Source organism: Polyodon spathula, chromosome 8, assembly GCF_017654505.1.
Source record: "Polyodon spathula isolate WHYD16114869_AA chromosome 8, ASM1765450v1, whole genome shotgun sequence".
NCBI lineage: Eukaryota > Metazoa > Chordata > Actinopteri > Acipenseriformes > Polyodontidae > Polyodon > Polyodon spathula.
The window spans coordinates 41,419,604-41,437,485 of NC_054541.1; positions in this window are offsets into that span (position 1 = coordinate 41,419,604).

Consider the following 17,882-nt stretch of genomic DNA (forward strand, 5'->3'; position numbering starts at 1 on the left):
TTTCAAAATAAAAAAAAGGCAAGTAGATGGATTGCTTCAGTTCTTTTGCTTGTGAAATGTACTTATTTGCTCACTGAAGCATTGTTATTTTTAATATAATGAAGGTAGGTTATAAGTGGTGATATGGGCACATGTCTTTTTGAGTGTACCTGATGGAAAACCACCACCTTTCAAACACTTGAATTTACATGTGACAAAAAAAAAAAAAGTAAAACTTCAAAACTGGAAATCCAATCAAATTCTGACCACCACAGAAAATGAAGCCAGCAGAGATTGTTGCCTCGGAGCTGAGTTTATGTAGCTGTAGCTAATGTCTTTTAAAATACTAATCGTACTGAAAGAGATAATTTAAAGAGACAATGTCCCAAACATTTTTCACAAATCTGGTACCTGGCAATGACACGCACATTCATGAACCAGATGCTCTTCAGTCAGTATGGGATGGCAACTTAATACAAGAATACACTGGGAGAAAATTATACAGATTTGTCAGCTGGTTCATGTTAGTTTATAGTTTATGGGTTTTCTAAACATTTACTGTATTACTAGTAAACTAAACAGAGCTGTGTACACGTTTAAAGGGGCAGCGCTGGGAAGAAGTACTTTTTTGCCTGAAGTTGAATTTGGATGAGGAGGGGGTATCCTCACCAATAGTTGGATCATTACATTATGGATTCCATTTAGAGCTTTTGTTTGGAAGAAGTATGGTTTGCACATGTGTGGGATGAACTGTACAAGCGATCTGTTTTATAACTACAATAGATTACAACCACGTTGTGTCTTGTCAATTAAGTTAACCTGGTCCTTTCCCCCTAAAGCACTGTGCTGTAAATTAATTTAAAATACTACGTCTTTGGTCAGGTGTTTTATTATTTCTGGCACCAGACATGTTATGCCTCCAGCTACAGTATAAAATGAGATAGTCTGAAGATGAGCACCACCCATCATTTTCAGATCAGCACTAAAGTTTATGAAGCTGGTACAGTATGCCATGCTACAGAGCTGTGTCTGTGTTGCAGTGCACAGTCACATTGGACACTTCCTAAAAGATATATTGGAGAGACATAACATGGTTTGTTTAATACAGTGTTTAGGCTGCTGACTTTGCCTTATTAAGTTGGTATTGTTTCCTTTCAGTCTTGGAACGTGATTGTGGTTTAAAACCAGCTGAGCCTAAGCAAGGTTTAACATAGTTAACAAATGCCATTTAAGTCCCATCAATCATGTCCACTCATTTAAGTCCCATCAATCATGTCCACTCATTTAAGTCCCATCAATCATGTCCACTCATTTAAGTCCTATCAGTCATGTCCACTCATTTGAAGAATAGTTTGACAACAATTCAAAATGAAAGCCTGATCCAGTCCATCCGGACACATGTTTGTAATTTTCAGTAAAATTCAAGGGCATCTTTTATACCAAGTTGTAATACAATATGAGAGTAAATGACCGATGGGACTTGAATGGCATTTTTAATTTCATTTACAGCCTCGTCCATATTCATCTGGCTCAGGGGACTGGTAAAACTAGGCAAAGGTAAATGACCATATGATGGCTCTGTTACAAGTAAATTGTCAACAGAGCTGTAAGGAATACATATGAAAATGTGCCCATTATTTTAAGATTCTGAGCATAGCAGTGATTAATGGAGTTAGGAACTGCATTAATAGAGCGCACTGAAGACCTGCATTTACATATACTGTCAAGCAAACTGTATCTATATATCCGTTTGCTTTTCCCCTCATTGATGCAGAACATCACACTCTGCATTCTGATAATGGTTTCAAGCTATTTAATTTATCTTTTTGAGGTAAAGCGGTCTATGCAAGCAGCACATAAGTAATATCACTAAGTTTTTCATGTTTCCATTAGCAAGATAAATGTAATGTATTTTTAAAACATGATGATAGCGTTATTAAAGTCTGCCATCAAAAATTTAAACAAAATATCAAAACACAAAAATGAACAGACAGTGGATGTTGAACTTTATGTTTTTCTGTTCTGGGTGCAAATAATGTTTTTCCTTTATTAAACAGCACATCAATGTAAAGAAAAAGTTGAATGTTCCATTTGAAAAGGTAACCTTTTTAAGCTTAGCGTACAAGTAATTAGAGGCAGCTGAGTGAACTGAGAAAGAATAATACAAAAAACTGCTGCTGTAATTTGCTTTCTCTCTTTATACTTAAATAAAAACAGCTAACAGTGTCCTGGGAGACAGTCAACATGGTTTTAGGAAAGGGCGATCGTGTCTGACTAACCTTCTTGATTTTTTTGAGGATGCAACATCGATAATGGATAATTGCAAAACATATGACAAGGCTAAATTTAGATTTCCAGAAAGCTTTTGACAAAGTCCCGCACAAAAGATTAATTCACAAACTGAACGCAGTAGGGATTCAAGGAAATGCATGTACATGGATTAGGGAGTGGTTAACATGTAGAAAACAGAAAGTACTGATTAGAGGAGAGACCTCAAAATGGATCGAGGTAACCAGTGGAGTACCACGGGGATCAGTATTAGGTCCTCTGCTATTTCTAATCTACAGTAATGATTTAGATTTTGGTATAGTAAGCAAACGTGTTAAATTTGCAGACAACACAAAAATAAGAGGAGTGGCAAACACTTTTGCAGCTGCAAAAGTCATTCAAAATGATCCACACAAGATTCAGAACTGGACAGACACATGGTAAATGACATTTAATAAAGAAAAGTGTAAGGTACTGCACTCAGAAAATAAAAATGTACATTATAAATATCATATGGGAGATCCTGAAATTGAAGAAGGAATCTATGAAAAAGACCTAGGAGTTTATGTTGTCTCAGAAATGTCTTCATCTAGACAATGTGAGGAAGCTATACAAAGGCAAATGAAAAGTGTTGAATTTAAATAAAGGGAAGTAATGTTAAAACTGTACACTGCATTATTAAGACCTCGTCTTGAATATTGTGTTCAGTTCTGGTCACCTCTCTACAAAAGTTCTAGAAAGAGTGCAAAGAAGAGAGACCAGAATTATTCCGGGTTTAAAAGGCATGTCATATTCAGACAGGCTAAAAGAATTGAATCTATTCAGTCTTGAACAAAGAAGACTATGTGGCGAAGTGATTCAAGCTTTCAGAATTCTAAACAGTATTGACAATGTCGACCAAAGGGACTTTTTCGATCTGAAAAAAGAAACAAGGACCAGGGGTCACAAATGGACTTTAGACAAAGGGGCATTCAGAACAGAAAATAGGAGGCACTTTTTTACATAGAGAATTGTGAAGGTCTGGAACCAACTCCCCAGTAATGTTCTTGAAGCTGACACCCCGGGATCCTTCAAGAAGCTGCTTGATGAGATTCTGGGATCAATAAGCTACTAACAACCAAACGAGAAAGATGGGCCTCCTCTTGTTTGTAAACTTTCTTATGTTCTTATGTTCAAAATGTAAGTAACATTAAGAAATAAAGCCCTGTCAAAAAGAAAAAGGTTTTGTAAGTTAAGGCAAGACTTACTTCACATTAATTCAAGCAAGACAGGCACTAAGGCTTGAGAGGAAAGTTAAAGTAGCTAACATAATAATTACCTAAATCTTCCCTACCATGCTCATCCATTCACTGCATAGGTCTGAAACATCATAACTCATGCAGTTCAGTCCCAGTGAATTGGTCTTCTGCCTGCCTCACTTGTGTTTTGCACTTAAAGGTGCTGTGCTCTTCTTATCCTGTTGTGTAAAATCCCTCTGTTATATGATGCAAATCTAAAAAAAGAAAGACATTCAAAACTGAATTTCGGACTGTTCTGACAACTTGCTGTGTTCTCACTTGGGGCTAGATTCTCAAAATGATTTACTCCCAGTTGTAATTCGCACAATTTGTTTTCCCTAAGGGAAAAAAAAAACAATTACAATTCTAAAATGAGTAAGAGACAGCCAGGGACTGTTTACAAAGCACCTCAATTAAATGTTTGAGTTTTTTTTGTTTGTTTTATTTTTTCCGGTTTGTTAACTTTATTGGATGTGTGTATCAGCAATCAAACTTCTGAAGACACAAACTAAATTCTGAAGGCAAACTTGTTCTATTCTTTGACCAAGGAACAATTACAAGAGAAACAAGCTACCAATCACCTCATACATTTTACACACATTTCTCAGCTTGGGTTGCATAGGGGCCTAAGTTTTGACGTACTTGTCAGTTCTATGCCCAGCATTTTCACCTTGCCTCTGATTATATAGTCTTTACCGCATTTGTAGAAGGCATCCATACTGAATAATGTTAAGTTAATATATAGCAACTTATACATTTTTAAATAAAGGCATAAACATAACATCTGATTTCACTTGTAAAATGTTACTGCATCAAAATCTATAAATGTTCCTTTAAACAAATGTAAAACCATTTAAATAGCATAATCAACTTCAGTTCATAATACAGTGGATACTGGCTCTTATTTAATAGTTAACCATCAATTAAATAAGTAATAATGTGAATGGACTTTAAGGATAATGGCATCATTATTATGTTAGAGATAAGGCGTATGTGACAGAGCATTGACCTTTGTTAGGTAATATTGCCACTTTCCTGCAACTTCCATTGTGTAACATAAAGTTAACTGGCATCTGTACTTGTGTACTTACATTAGTTTTATTTAGTCATTTAGCAGACGCTTTTATCCAAAGCAACTTACAAAGACTTTGGGGGTGAACTATGCGTCACAATTGCTGCTGCATTCACAGATGTGTCAAAGGCAACATGCTGTCTTTAGGACAGCAAATGAGCAGTGTATGTATGAACTGTACTATGAGAGAAATGTCACTGCAGCTTAAAGAGCTTACCACTCTAGATCAAGAATCTCCTTACATTGCTGATGCTCCAGCTCCAGTCAGCCGTGTACAACACGCTGCGCAGAGTGGATGTCGAAATTGAAGCAAAGATAAGTTTGGATTGAAATCAATGGGCTACAGTTAAAGCTGTGACAACATGAAACACGTCATCACACGTCATTGGCTGATCAATAACATCCTAATTATTGATAGCAGATTGTTTCAGTTATAACATTGGGGTTTGCATCACATCCTTTTCTTCCTTCCTGTTGCATCTACAGCCAATTGCAGTGGTGTGGTAGTAGTTTTAGCTCTGATGCATTTTAATTGAGTGGCTATGGCCATGTCCATGTTAACTTTGCTTGTATGCATCTATTTGCACAAAGGGGAACATTTTCCAACAGGGTAAGACACATTTGTAGCCAAAGGCTATACTAACTCATTCAAGCACAGTAAGTGAATTGCCGTAGAGCAGTGGTTTTTAACTTTTTCATCTCAAGTACCAGTGTTTCCAGCAGGGAACACCAGGGGTGCCAGTAACTATGTGAAACTATGTGAAAATCTTAAATGGCTGTTGCAGAACAGAGACATACCCCATTGCTCTGATCATCATTTTTAATTTCTCTGCGATTTAGTGGTACAAACAGATTGATACATTGTGATAGTGCAATTAAGGGAGTATTGTAGTTGAGTAATTATATTGTCATAAAGAACAATGCCGGTGTGTACCAGTTGTAAGCCTGTCCCGTACCAGTACTGGTACAGATACCACAGGTTGAAAACCACTGCCATAGTGACACGCTTCCAATTAAAGGTTCTTCAAAAATCAGCCTCCTTCTTCATGAAAATTACAGAGCAACTGTAAATTTTTTATGGGCTTTTCTTAAATTCGGTTTTCAGTTAAATAATTGTGGGATGTATTACTTTTTAATTCATCAGAATAGCAAAAAGACCAGGCTTTTTTTTTTTTTTCAAAGCATAAAAAATGAAAAACAAGTCACAGTTAATTCTCTAGCCATCACTGTCTTTTTGGCATAATTCCAATCACTGGTAAATATCTTGAAATACTTGTCACATGCTTGACTTTCTAATATATGCATCGTATATCAAGACGATAATTAAGAATGTGTCAGCTTGGCTTAGTGCTCGAATAGATGAGCTGCCTTAAAGAGGGACAACAAATGGTAAAACAAACCTATACATTATGTATGTAACTATTAATGATACACAATCCAAATTAGTTCAAAAACTATATGTATTCACAATAATGCTTTCCCCAAAGCATCTTATACTTTTTGTTCTGTTAAAGTATGTATACAACAGGGCTCCTGGGTGGTAATCTGGTAAAGGCACTCAGCATGGAATGCAGGATGCGCCCTATAGCCTGGAGGTCACCAGTTCGAGTCCAGGCTATTCCACTGCCAACTGTGGACGGGAGTTCCCAGGGGGCGGTGCGCAATTGGCCGAGCACCGCCCAGGTGGGGAGGGCTTAGGTCGGCCAGGGTGTCCTCAGATCACTGTGCACCAACAACCCCTGTGTTCTGCGCCTGCGGGCCTGCCTGTAAGCTGTGTGGTCCTCCAACACCGTAGCTCTGAGGTGGCTGCATGGCAGGCCTGCAGAGTGAAAAGAAGCTGACGCCACATGTTTTGGTGTCAATCTTTGTATCTCTCGAGTCTGCATGGGGGTTGCTGCGGTGAGCCGGGTTGAAATAAATAAAGAGTTGGACTTTCCAAATTGGGGAGAAAATGAGAAAAATTATTGGCAATTCCAAATTAAAAAAAAAAAGTATGTATATAACTTTATACAATTACTTTGTATGACATAATGGCTTGAAATGTCAAGATCCTAAGAGTTCTCATCTGCATCAAAAAAACAGTTTCAATGGCAATGCAAGATTATGGTTCAGCAGACTCTAATACTAGTTATGGATGAAGAAGAGGGTTCCAAACACAGCTGGTTATCAGTTCATTACAGTACCTAATTATAAATGGTGGCAAATACAACCTGCAGATTCTGTATATCCTGTAGATACTGAGTGGCAGTCTGTGTTTTGCATACCTTTCTGGTTCACCTCAGAGACCAGTTGATGACAGATCCAGTTACTGTAATGGCCACAGCATGTCAACACCAATTAAATGTCCTGCATATACAAATAGCCAGTGCAGAGTTTGGAAGCACGCCGTGGATTGTTTTGGTTTTTTGTGTGTGTTTGATTCCATTTTTCTTCCTCAGTCAAATTAATGTTTTCTGATGCTTAGTTAATAAAGGGTAACCAAAAGGGAAACCTAATTACTGTATCAGGCATTAATTAACTTTACTTTTGTATGTATTGTAGAAATTAGGAGATTCATGGGTAACACTGGAGGAAACTTCTTTTTTTTTTTTTTTTTGTAGCCAACAATATAAGTATAATTTTTAAGCAGTGTATAGATACACACTGCTGTGCAAAAGTCTTAGACATGTTGCATTTTTCTTCTCTGATGCATTATGAGCATCAGCAATTTACTCCAAGACTCCACTAGAGTTTTCTACTATTATACCAACCTTGACTTGCATAAAGAAGGAAAAACAGCTTGTATCACTTGATTTTCAAGGTATGGTATCCGAAGCATAATCAACAAGTACAGAGAAACATCATTTGTAATTGACAAACCCAGGACTGGAAGACCCAAAAAGCTGTTTTACAAGGATGAGCAATACTTGAAGATAATATATATCCTTAAGGAATAGAAAGAAGACAAGAGTTGAATTGACAACAGAACTGGCAGAAGGCACAGGTGTCGTTGTCAATCCATCAACAGTCCAAATCACCTTTGACCATTGTTCCATTGTCCAATTTCTGTGTTCTTGTGCATATTTTAGCCTTTTAGTCCTGTTCCCCTTTCGTAACAGAGTTATTCTTACTGCAACACATTGTTTAAGTCCTGATTTCAAGACTAACTTTCGTACTGTTGATTTGATGGACAACACTGTGCCTTCTGCCAGTTCTGTTGTCAATTAAACTCTTGTTTTCTTTCTATTCCTTAAGGATGTTATCTTCAAGTTTTGCTCATCCTTGTTAGACAGCTTTTTGTGACTTCCAGTCCTGGGTTTGTCAATTACAGATGACATTTCTCTGTATTTATACAATATACTGGACAATAACAGGTCAGGAAATCCTTACATTGACAACCCTCATTTACCAAATTCTATCAGCCACATAATTGAACATGACAACTGTGTTGTTTTCTCGGCAGCTGATAAAGATTTGTAAGGCTTGGTAATGTTGAGTGGCAGGGCAATATCTCTTTGAACAGATTAATTATATGGAAAAATTTGACAGATAACTTTAAATGTGCTTGCACAATAATTCAGTCGCATGTGTTTTTTTCTTTTTCTCTGTCACTTATTGCCATAAGGATCTTATCAGAACATAACAGTGCTATATTCAACTCATTGAAAGATTCTGCGCTTTTCTATTTAACAATAGCTTCAGAGACACTGGCTAGCCTCTTTATGCTCTCCTCCTGTGACAGGAATGAGAATCACTTTTACTGATACTGTACTGGACAGTTTATGCATGACTCATATTATCTACAATGTACCAAAATCAGGTTCACAATGTCCTACATCATATTTCCTCTCATTTCCTGACACACATACAATCACACATCTCCAATATTTTCTCATTTCATGTTGTACTATTACTTGCTGTTTATGTTTGTTTGTTTATTTGACTGTGCGGTTTGATTATGACAGCTATAGTGCACACACTGGCAACTCATTTTATTAACAGCAAAAAGATTGATATCACTGTTATATCTTGTACTCTCTGGTGGGAAAATACGAAATACACAGACATTTATGAAAAAAAATTGCATTAGAATTTTAATTATTGACATTAGAATTCCAAAAAAAAGAGAGTAAACCCAGGTCGATGACTTGATGTACTGTAGCCCCACCCCCTTTCTAGATGGCCTACTTTGACCCAACCCTGGGAATGAATTATCAGGCCATCCAGTCCAGAGCACTCTGTTCCCTTTACACAGCACCTTAACAGGTCTGGAGGGAGATTTATAACCAAGATTCATTCTTTCTCTGTCACAGTAATACAGCAGTGGATTCTGCTTATCTTATAATTATGTCTAAAGTCATGTTTATTTCCCAGTAAGAAATGTCTTAAAAAAACCTAAAAGATTTAATAAAGCCCTATTTAAAAGTCAGAACTTGAAAATGATTAAATTAAAAGACCACCTAGTCATATTAGCCCCCTAATTAATTAATAAACCAAGACCCCACGTCTCTTAATTATTGAGGTTCGTGGGTCAAAATCAAATTTGTTCTGTAGGCGAAATAGTCATTAGGTTTTTTAAAGACACATTAGCAGGAATAAATAATGTGTTCCAGCAGTTAACAAAATATAATGCTCTGTAATTAACAGAGTATTTTATTTAGTATGTTTCGTACACCTCCAAATAAACAGAAAATGTAATCCTTGCAACCTGTGTTACACAACATTTGTCATACTTTGAAAGAGGTATACGTATAGTTGGAGTGTACTATATATATATATATATATATATATATATATATATATATATATATATATATATATATATATATATATATATATATATATATCCTCTTAAAAACAGGCCAGTGTTCAACTGAATTTGCAATGCATGCTTCTGACCTCTCAGAGTAATTAAATAACATCCAGAAATCTGTCTCTGCTATATTATGTTTTTATAAACAACATAATCCGGAATCTATTATGTCTAAGTGCAATCAAGCAGCAAGGTTTAATGGAAAGAGCAATTATCACCATTGTGTGAAATGATCAGGTACCCTGTTATATCACCATAGATACCAGTGCCATTCCAACGACAATGTAGACACTAGATGGTCACATATATGGTATACAGTATGCAAATCTACCCCAGTGCTTTCTGAATACTAGCTTCAATAATAAGTGACATTTGAAATAACACAAATATCACAATAGTAATTGAACAAAATCATACATATTACTTTCCACAAGAGTAAGCAAAGGTCCACAGCAAGAGCAGCCCGTCTCCAAGCTGAATGGCTTATACTGGTGAAGTCAGTGAAACCAGCACATTACTGATTTTTTTTTTTTTTAATTAAATTCCAGGACCTTAGAAAATGAAAAGGATCTTTTGGAGACAGCAGTCACCAATGCTAGTATAAAATATTTGACCCACAGATTTTATCCACTAGGATGACCGTTATCTCCTTACACACTTGATGCCGCCTGTATTTAACAATTCATTATGCAATGTCACAAACGATATCAGATCCACTACAGTAGATTATTCTTTTCAATGTCAGTGGTGTATGGAATAGAACTACTCTGCTGAAAAGTTTCTAAAATGTCATCAAACCATTCCAGTAACCATGGGGACTATCACAGAACAGAGCAGGGTAAAAGTGCTAAAGTATATAAAGAACATAATATAGTTTTTATGTGTAGTGATACATGACTATGCTAGGCTAAGCATCTTAGAATCTTAAACGTTGATCTCCTCGATCACTACACCATTCAACAAATTATCACTTAAAATAACCTTAGCGCTTAACTTTCAAACGTATGTCTCCATCTGCTATTCACAACCTTGTTTTTCTACCCATTTGAAATACCCTATTCAATTTGAATATTATTTTGCAGCTGCCAATGGCTACTGATAGAGATACAAATATGTGCTAAAATGAATGTCATTCAAATTATCAAAGAAACTGGATGACATGGCTTTGTACAACCCACAATTTTTCTAAATATGATGCTGCTCTTTCTAAATGCCAAAATCTACTATGATACTATTTAAATGTAAATTGGTATATAATATCCAGAGCATAAAGGGAATTATATTATGACATCAATAAACGTATCAAAAAAAAAAAAACTCAAAGACAAGCTTTAGAAATGATGCAGTTAGAAGAACGCTCCAATTGAACTTGTACCTATTTTGAAAATAATCAATATTTGATTAGTATATTTATACCTTGGACGCAATCACAATTTATTGAATTACAGAGCTACAGAGTATGATTATAATCAAACCAATGTAATACATTTAAGCTGTAGGCCAGCTACAAGAATACCAGAAATGAGTTTACTATGCTTATCAAATCAGTGGTAGATAAAAGCTATACAGGTGGCTTCGACCCAAGTACAAGAGCCTGCAGTTTACTAGAAACTGTCAAATTCATGCTGGAGTTCAGCTCAGGGTCCAAAACAAAAAGATAAGCATTAAGCCCTTTCCTCCAAATGACACCAACTGCAATCCTGAAACGAGTAAGAAACAGCTTAACCAGTTAGACAGGACCACATAACTTACTCATTCTAGATACTGCAACTCTTTCTGAGAAAGGATCTGTGTGATTCTTAATGGACCCCCGACTTTACAAGCAGCACCAGTGTTTTAAATAAAAGAAGAAATTGAAGGGCTGGGGGTCCCAGTCCCGAACCTGGATTCATATTCGTATTGAAACTCTAGATCCTACTGAAATTCCACAGCAGTTTGGCTGACAGGATTCTTTCAAAACAAATAATGTAATCCTACCTGATAGCCACAAGATTAAAAAGAAGTATCTTCAAACATCATTTTAACAGACTTTACATGTCTCATACTATTGTATGATGTTTGCTATCATTCTGGGTGGTCCTTAGTTCTGTTGCTCCGATATTTAATTATTAGGATATTTCTCTAAATCTGCCTTTGCCTTGCCTGGGGCTTCCTTTTAGATTGGCTGAAAACCTAAACTGCCTGGACTGATCAGCCATATTCATCCCATACAAATATACTGTGGCACAGCAAAGCTCTGCCCTTTTTAAATTGGCAGGGATGGGGTTAATTTCCCCTACCTGCCTGGGTTTATTATGTTCAGGTGGCTGGGGTTGATTAGTTGATTAGGTTAATAAAGATCAATCAGCGCCCAGCCACCTGACATAAAAGGAGGCCTCTTCTTCTCATTTGGGAGGAGGGAGCTGAGGAAGCAAGTTGTTTGTTTGTTTGTTTGTTTGTTTGTTTGTTTGTTTGTTTGTTTGTTTGTTTCCAGTGAAGGCATTGCCCAGCCTGGAAATTGTTATTTTTGCTTTTTGTCTTGCTTTATTTGTGTTTAAATCCCTTTATTTTGGCCCTTGTGCCCTTTCATTTTTGTGTTTATTTATAATAAACTAGTTATTTTTTTTAACTACAGACTGTCTCTGTGCCTCTATCCACTCGCCAGCCTGCCACATATGGTGTCAGAAGTGGGATAGCACCACCTAGAGGCTCAGAGCAGTATTATTTTTTTTTTTTTTTTTGGAATTTTTGGGAGAATTTTTTTTTTTTTTTTTTTTTTTTTGGATTATGGGAAAGAAGAGCAGACAGCGGCAAAGGCAGGAAAAGCAGCAGCTGAAGAAATGTAAGCTGCTGCAGCCACCGCTGGAGGACCCGGCCAGCCTCTTCCCCTGGTGTTCCTGGTGCGGGAAGGAGGACCATTGTTGGCGGTCCTGCCCAGATGTGCCACCGGCAAACTGGTGTGGCCGGTGTGAGGAGGACAGCCACAACTGGGCAGGATGCCCCTACAACCAGGCCCAGGAAGAGGTGCAGTGTTCACCCCGGGCATCAGGGGCCACCCCACTACCTCCAGCACCACCACCTTCACCACCGTCCCAGGAGATCTGGGACTGGTTGATGCACCCTGAGGCAGACCTCGTCCACGATCTCCCCATAGTTATCAACACGCTGTGGCGTCGAGATGGGGAGAGGTGGGAACAGTGGGAGGAACAACACCACCCAGCGTCCTTCCCAGAGGTTGCCCTCATGGTGGTTAATTACCTGGCTGTAGACATGGGAGATGCCCCGGTCACTCCCAATAAAGAGGGGTGAGCCGCCTTCCCGAGAGCCAGAGAGGGGTGAGCCGCCTTCCCGAGAGCCAGAGAGGGAGGAGCCGCCGCCGCTCCCAGAGCCAGAGAGGGAGGAGCCGCCGCCGCTCCCAGAGCCAGAGAGGGGAGGAGCTGCCGCTCGCTCCCAGAGCCAGAGAGGGAGGAGCCACAGCTCCCAGAGCCAGAGGGAGGAGCCGCCGCTCCCAGAGCCAGAGAGGGAGAGAGGGAGGAGCCGTCGCTCCCAGAGCCAGAGAGGGAGGAGCCGCCGCTCTCCAGAGCCAGAGAGGGGGAGGAGCCGCCGCTCTCAGAGCCCAGAGGGGAGGAGCCGCCGCTCTCAGAGCCCAGAGGGGAGGAGCTATGGCCCAAGGATGTTTCCTTATACTTGCATCATATGATATTCCATTTTCGCCGGCCGGTCCATACCCTCAGGCCGCGATGGACTCATTTGGATCACTGAGCCCTGGGGTTGGTCTGCGCTGCTCCGCAGACCCTTCGCTCGGAGAGAGCTGCGATAATCTCCTAGTCCCTCCTTTTTGTTGCCCTAGGGCTTTGGCCGATGCGGTCCGCCCGGGCCGTCGCCCTGGCCTCCGCGCCACGTGGTAGAGGGGAGCCGGCCGTTTTCTCCCGCCGCCTTGCCGGGGCAAAGCTCGCCGGCCTTTGCCATGGGGCAAAGCTCTGCCCTTTTAAATTGGCAGGGATGGGGTTAATTTCCCCTACTTGCCTGGGTTTATTATCTTCAGGTGGCTGGGGTTGATTAGTTGATTAGGTTAATTAACGATCAATCAGCACCCAGCCACCTGACATAAAAGGAGGCCTCTGCTTCTCATTTGGGGAGGAGGGAGCTGAGGAAGCAGGTTGGTGTTTTGTTTTTATGTTTGAATGTTTGAATCCAGTGAAGGCATTGCCCAGCCTGGAAATTGTTATTTTTGCTTTTTGTCTTGCTTTATTTGTGTTTAAATCCCTTTATTTTGGCCCTTGTGCCCTTTCATTTTTGTGTTTATTTATAATAAAATAGTTATTTTTTTTAACTACAGACTGTCTCTGGGCCTCTATCCACTCGCCAGCCTGCCACATTTTTATATATATATATATATATATATTATATTATATATATATATATATATATATATATATATATATATATTTGTATGTGTATGAATATGGCTGTCAGTATATACAGTACTGTGCAAAAGTTTTAGGCAGGTGTGAAAAAATGGTGTAACGTAAGAATGCTTTCAAAAATAGACATGTTAATAGATTATATTTATCAATTAACTAAATGCAAAGTGAGTGAACAGAAGAAAAATCTAAATCAAATCAATATTTGGTGTGACCACCCTTTGCCTTCAAAACAGCATCAATTCTTCTAGGTACACTTGCACAAAGTCAGGGATTTTGTAGGCATATAGTCAGGTGTATGATTAAACAATTATACCAAACAGGTGCTTATGATCATCAATTCAATATGTAGGTTGAAACACAATCATTAACTGAAACAGAAACAGCTGTGTAGGAGGAATAAAACTGGGTGAGGAACAGCCAAACTCAGCTAACAAGGTGAGGTTGCTGAAGACAGTTTACTGTCAAAAGTCATACACCATGGCAAGACTGAGCACAGCAACAAGACACAAGGTAGTTATACTGCATGAGCAAGGTCTCTCCTAGGCAGAAATTTCAAGGCAGACAGGGGTTTCCAGATGTGCTGTCCAAGCTCTTTTGAAGAAGCACAAAGAAACGGGCAACGTTGAGGACCGTAGACGCAGTGGTCAGCCAAGGAAACTTACTGCAGAAGATGAACGACAAATCATGCTTACTTCCCTTCACAATAGGAAGATGTCCAGCAATGCCATCAGCTCAGAATTGGCAGAAAACAGTGGGACCCTGGTACACCCATCTACTCTCTGGAGAAGTCTGGTCAGAAGTGGCCTTCATGGAAGACTTGCCGCCAAAAAGCCATACCTCCGACGTGGAAACAAGGCCAAGCGACTCAACTATGCACGAAAACACAGGAACTGGGGTGCAGAAAAATGGCAGCAGGTGCTCTGGACTGATGAGTCACAATTTGAAATATTTGGCTGTAGCAGAAGGCAGTTTGTTCACCAAAGGGCTGAAGAGCGGTACACGAATGAGTGTCTGCAGGCAACAGTGAAGCATGGTGGAGGTTCCTTGCAAGTTTGAGGCTGCATTTCTGCAAATGGAGTTGGGGATTTGGTCATAATTAATGGTCTCCTCAATGCTGAGAAGTACAGGCAGATACTTATCTATCATGCAATACCATCAGGGTGGCATCTGATTGGCCCCAAATTTATTCTGCAGCATGACAACGACCCCAAACATACAGCGAAAGTCATTAAGAATTATCTTCAGCGTAAAGAAGAACAAGGAGTCCTGGAAGCGATGGTATAGTCCCCACAGAGCCCTGATCTCAACATCATCAAGTCTGTCTGGGATTACATGAAGAGAGAGAAGCAACTGAGGCTGCCTAAATCCACAGAAGAACTGTGGTTAGTTCTCCAAGATGTTTGGGCTAACCTACCTGCCGAGTTCCTTCAAAAACTGTGTGCAAGTGTACCTAGAAGAAATGATGCTGTTTTGAAGGCAAAGGGTGGTCACACCAAATATTGATTTGGTGTAGATTTTTCTTCTCTTCTATTTTGTTAATAGATAAATATAATCTATTAACATGTCTATTTTTGAAAGCATTCTTACTTCACAGCATTTTTTTACACCTGCCTAAAACTTTTGCACAGTACTGTGTATATATATATATATATATATATATATATATATATATATATATATATATAATATATAATATATATACACACTGATGCTAAATGATGATGCTAAATTAGTTACACCTTTTTAATTCCTCAGAATATAATTTATTCACATACATTCATTCAAGTCACAAATAGGTATAGAGAAAAAAAAGAGTTCCATAACTTGGAGGAAAGAACACAAGTACACTTTTTCAGCATAATATGCATATTTTTTTAAATAAATAACAAGGCATGCAGTTACAAGTGGTGCATGTGGAGAAATCTCTACCCCTAGTATTTTACAGCTCATGAAATAAGCAGTTGTCAGGAACTGATTTCCATTGATTTGTTTTGATTTTACAGAAAAAAAAGTACCAAAATAGTATTACATAAAGCCGATGGAACAGAAGATAAAATACATTTAACTGTAATTGTTTTAGACAAAACTTTACATGCACAAAACATACAAGAGGAAACATTCAAATTAAACATTGCAGTTTAAAATACACAGCCACTAAAATGTTTCTATAATATGGTGCATTCCATTTATGTTTAATTCTTTAACACTTTATTTACAGTGTGGAACATTACAAACTTACCGTTCAGATTTTGAGTAAATGTACTCACATTTATACATTTTTAATTGATAATTATGCTTTGCTTTTGTATTTTAATTAATTTACATGTACAAAAATGTTAATTGCTACAGTTATTAGGATAGCTATATGGCTCCATGTTTACCAGGACAGTTTGCAAAAGGTCAGGTTTTTAAACATCCATCTCAATGAATTCTGGTACCTTTTACAGTACCTCTAGGTACCTTTCACTCTTCCCTTTTCTTTAAGAGAAGCAGGACTACTCTTACCAGAACACATCCATGCAAGTTAAAAAGCCTGAAATGTCCCCACCTGTGAACATGAAGCCATATGGTCACACTAAGAATTACTCCACATTTACAAGCTTTGAAAACAAACTAGGCCAATAATGTATAAGCTTCAGTTTGTGAAATAAATAATACAACAACAATGCCCAGGGATTCCTAATGTCAAGCTTTTAATTGTCTCACGTATTTGTTTTAAATACCTATAACAGTACATATAAGAATATTTTTGCATATAATACAAATCAGGGAAGTAGATTTTAAAAGAATATCTTTCAACTTTGTAAACATAGCTCACGAAAACATGACTGAGAAGTCGGGTCTCACGCTAACACAGTGAGGGGAATAAGGTTACAACCAATAAGCAGTCAACTTTCCCTTTAAGAGGACCTGTGAGTCTGAGATAGCAAACGTATGGCATTTTGAAACCCCCCAAAAGAAGAAAGGACACAAAATCGCAATAATAATAATAATAATAATGCTACGATTTTTTTTTTTTTTTTTAGCAGCCTGGAGGTGGAGAGTGAATACTTACCACATAAAAAAGTAATATAAGGCTTTGTCTGACCTGCCAGGCACTTGCAGTATCTGCAACCTTCACCACTTGGGCTTCAAGTTTAGCACCTGCTTCCGTCAAACCCTGTAACCTTTCCTCTGTAAATTCAACATGCATTACAGAGATCTATGTTATGTAATACACAAGAAGCCAAGATGATATTGCTAACCTTCTGAGGAGTGTACTGTAGTGTTCCCACAGAGACATCCAAACATAGGAATCGCATTTTGAGGATTCCAAATGTTCGCTCAATTACAGTCCGAGCACATTTAAAGGTACGGTTATACCTCTGTTCGGAAAGGGTTGTGAGGTTGAGCAGCTGTGTCAGTAGCTACCGCTTCAGTGGATACCCGTTGTCCCCTATCAGCTGCGTCCTGCGAATTAATAGCAACGATAAACGAGTCATGAGTGCAGCCAGGATGGTTTGCATACACATATGTGATGTAGTTGTTGGCATCACACGTTTCTTGCACGTTGACAGAATAGGTCCCCTTACGATTTATGTAGAGGTGTCTATTCTGTGTTGCGCGCGTAGCTGCACATGTGTACAATCGATGCCGCCCCCTCCCCCAAGAAACCAGGAAAGCCATTTTGTTGCAGCCCGAGAGACAGCAAAACTAATGAAATCTCCTGCCCGCTCTACTAAAGCTGCACGTACACCTCTCACTGCACAGCCGACTGGCTCATGTCTGCACTATACTGTGAAGCCGTAAATGTTTGCCAGCCTATTATACGTTTTTCGTTTATGAAAAAAAAAACAGAAAAACCCCACAAACATTTTTGTCACGAAATCAAATTCCACTAACAATATATAGTACATATATTGCAACATATAGCCAGCATTTCTACAGAAAAATGGGTTTTATTCGCCAAATATGTTGGTTGCAAATACATATGGCTTTACAGTAACTCACAGTACGTTGGAACTAGCCAGTGCAGCGGGTACCCTTATGCTGCATGCAAACAGTATACTCTCTGCATGTATCCTTCCAAGTCAGCCTTAAGCAGTCAG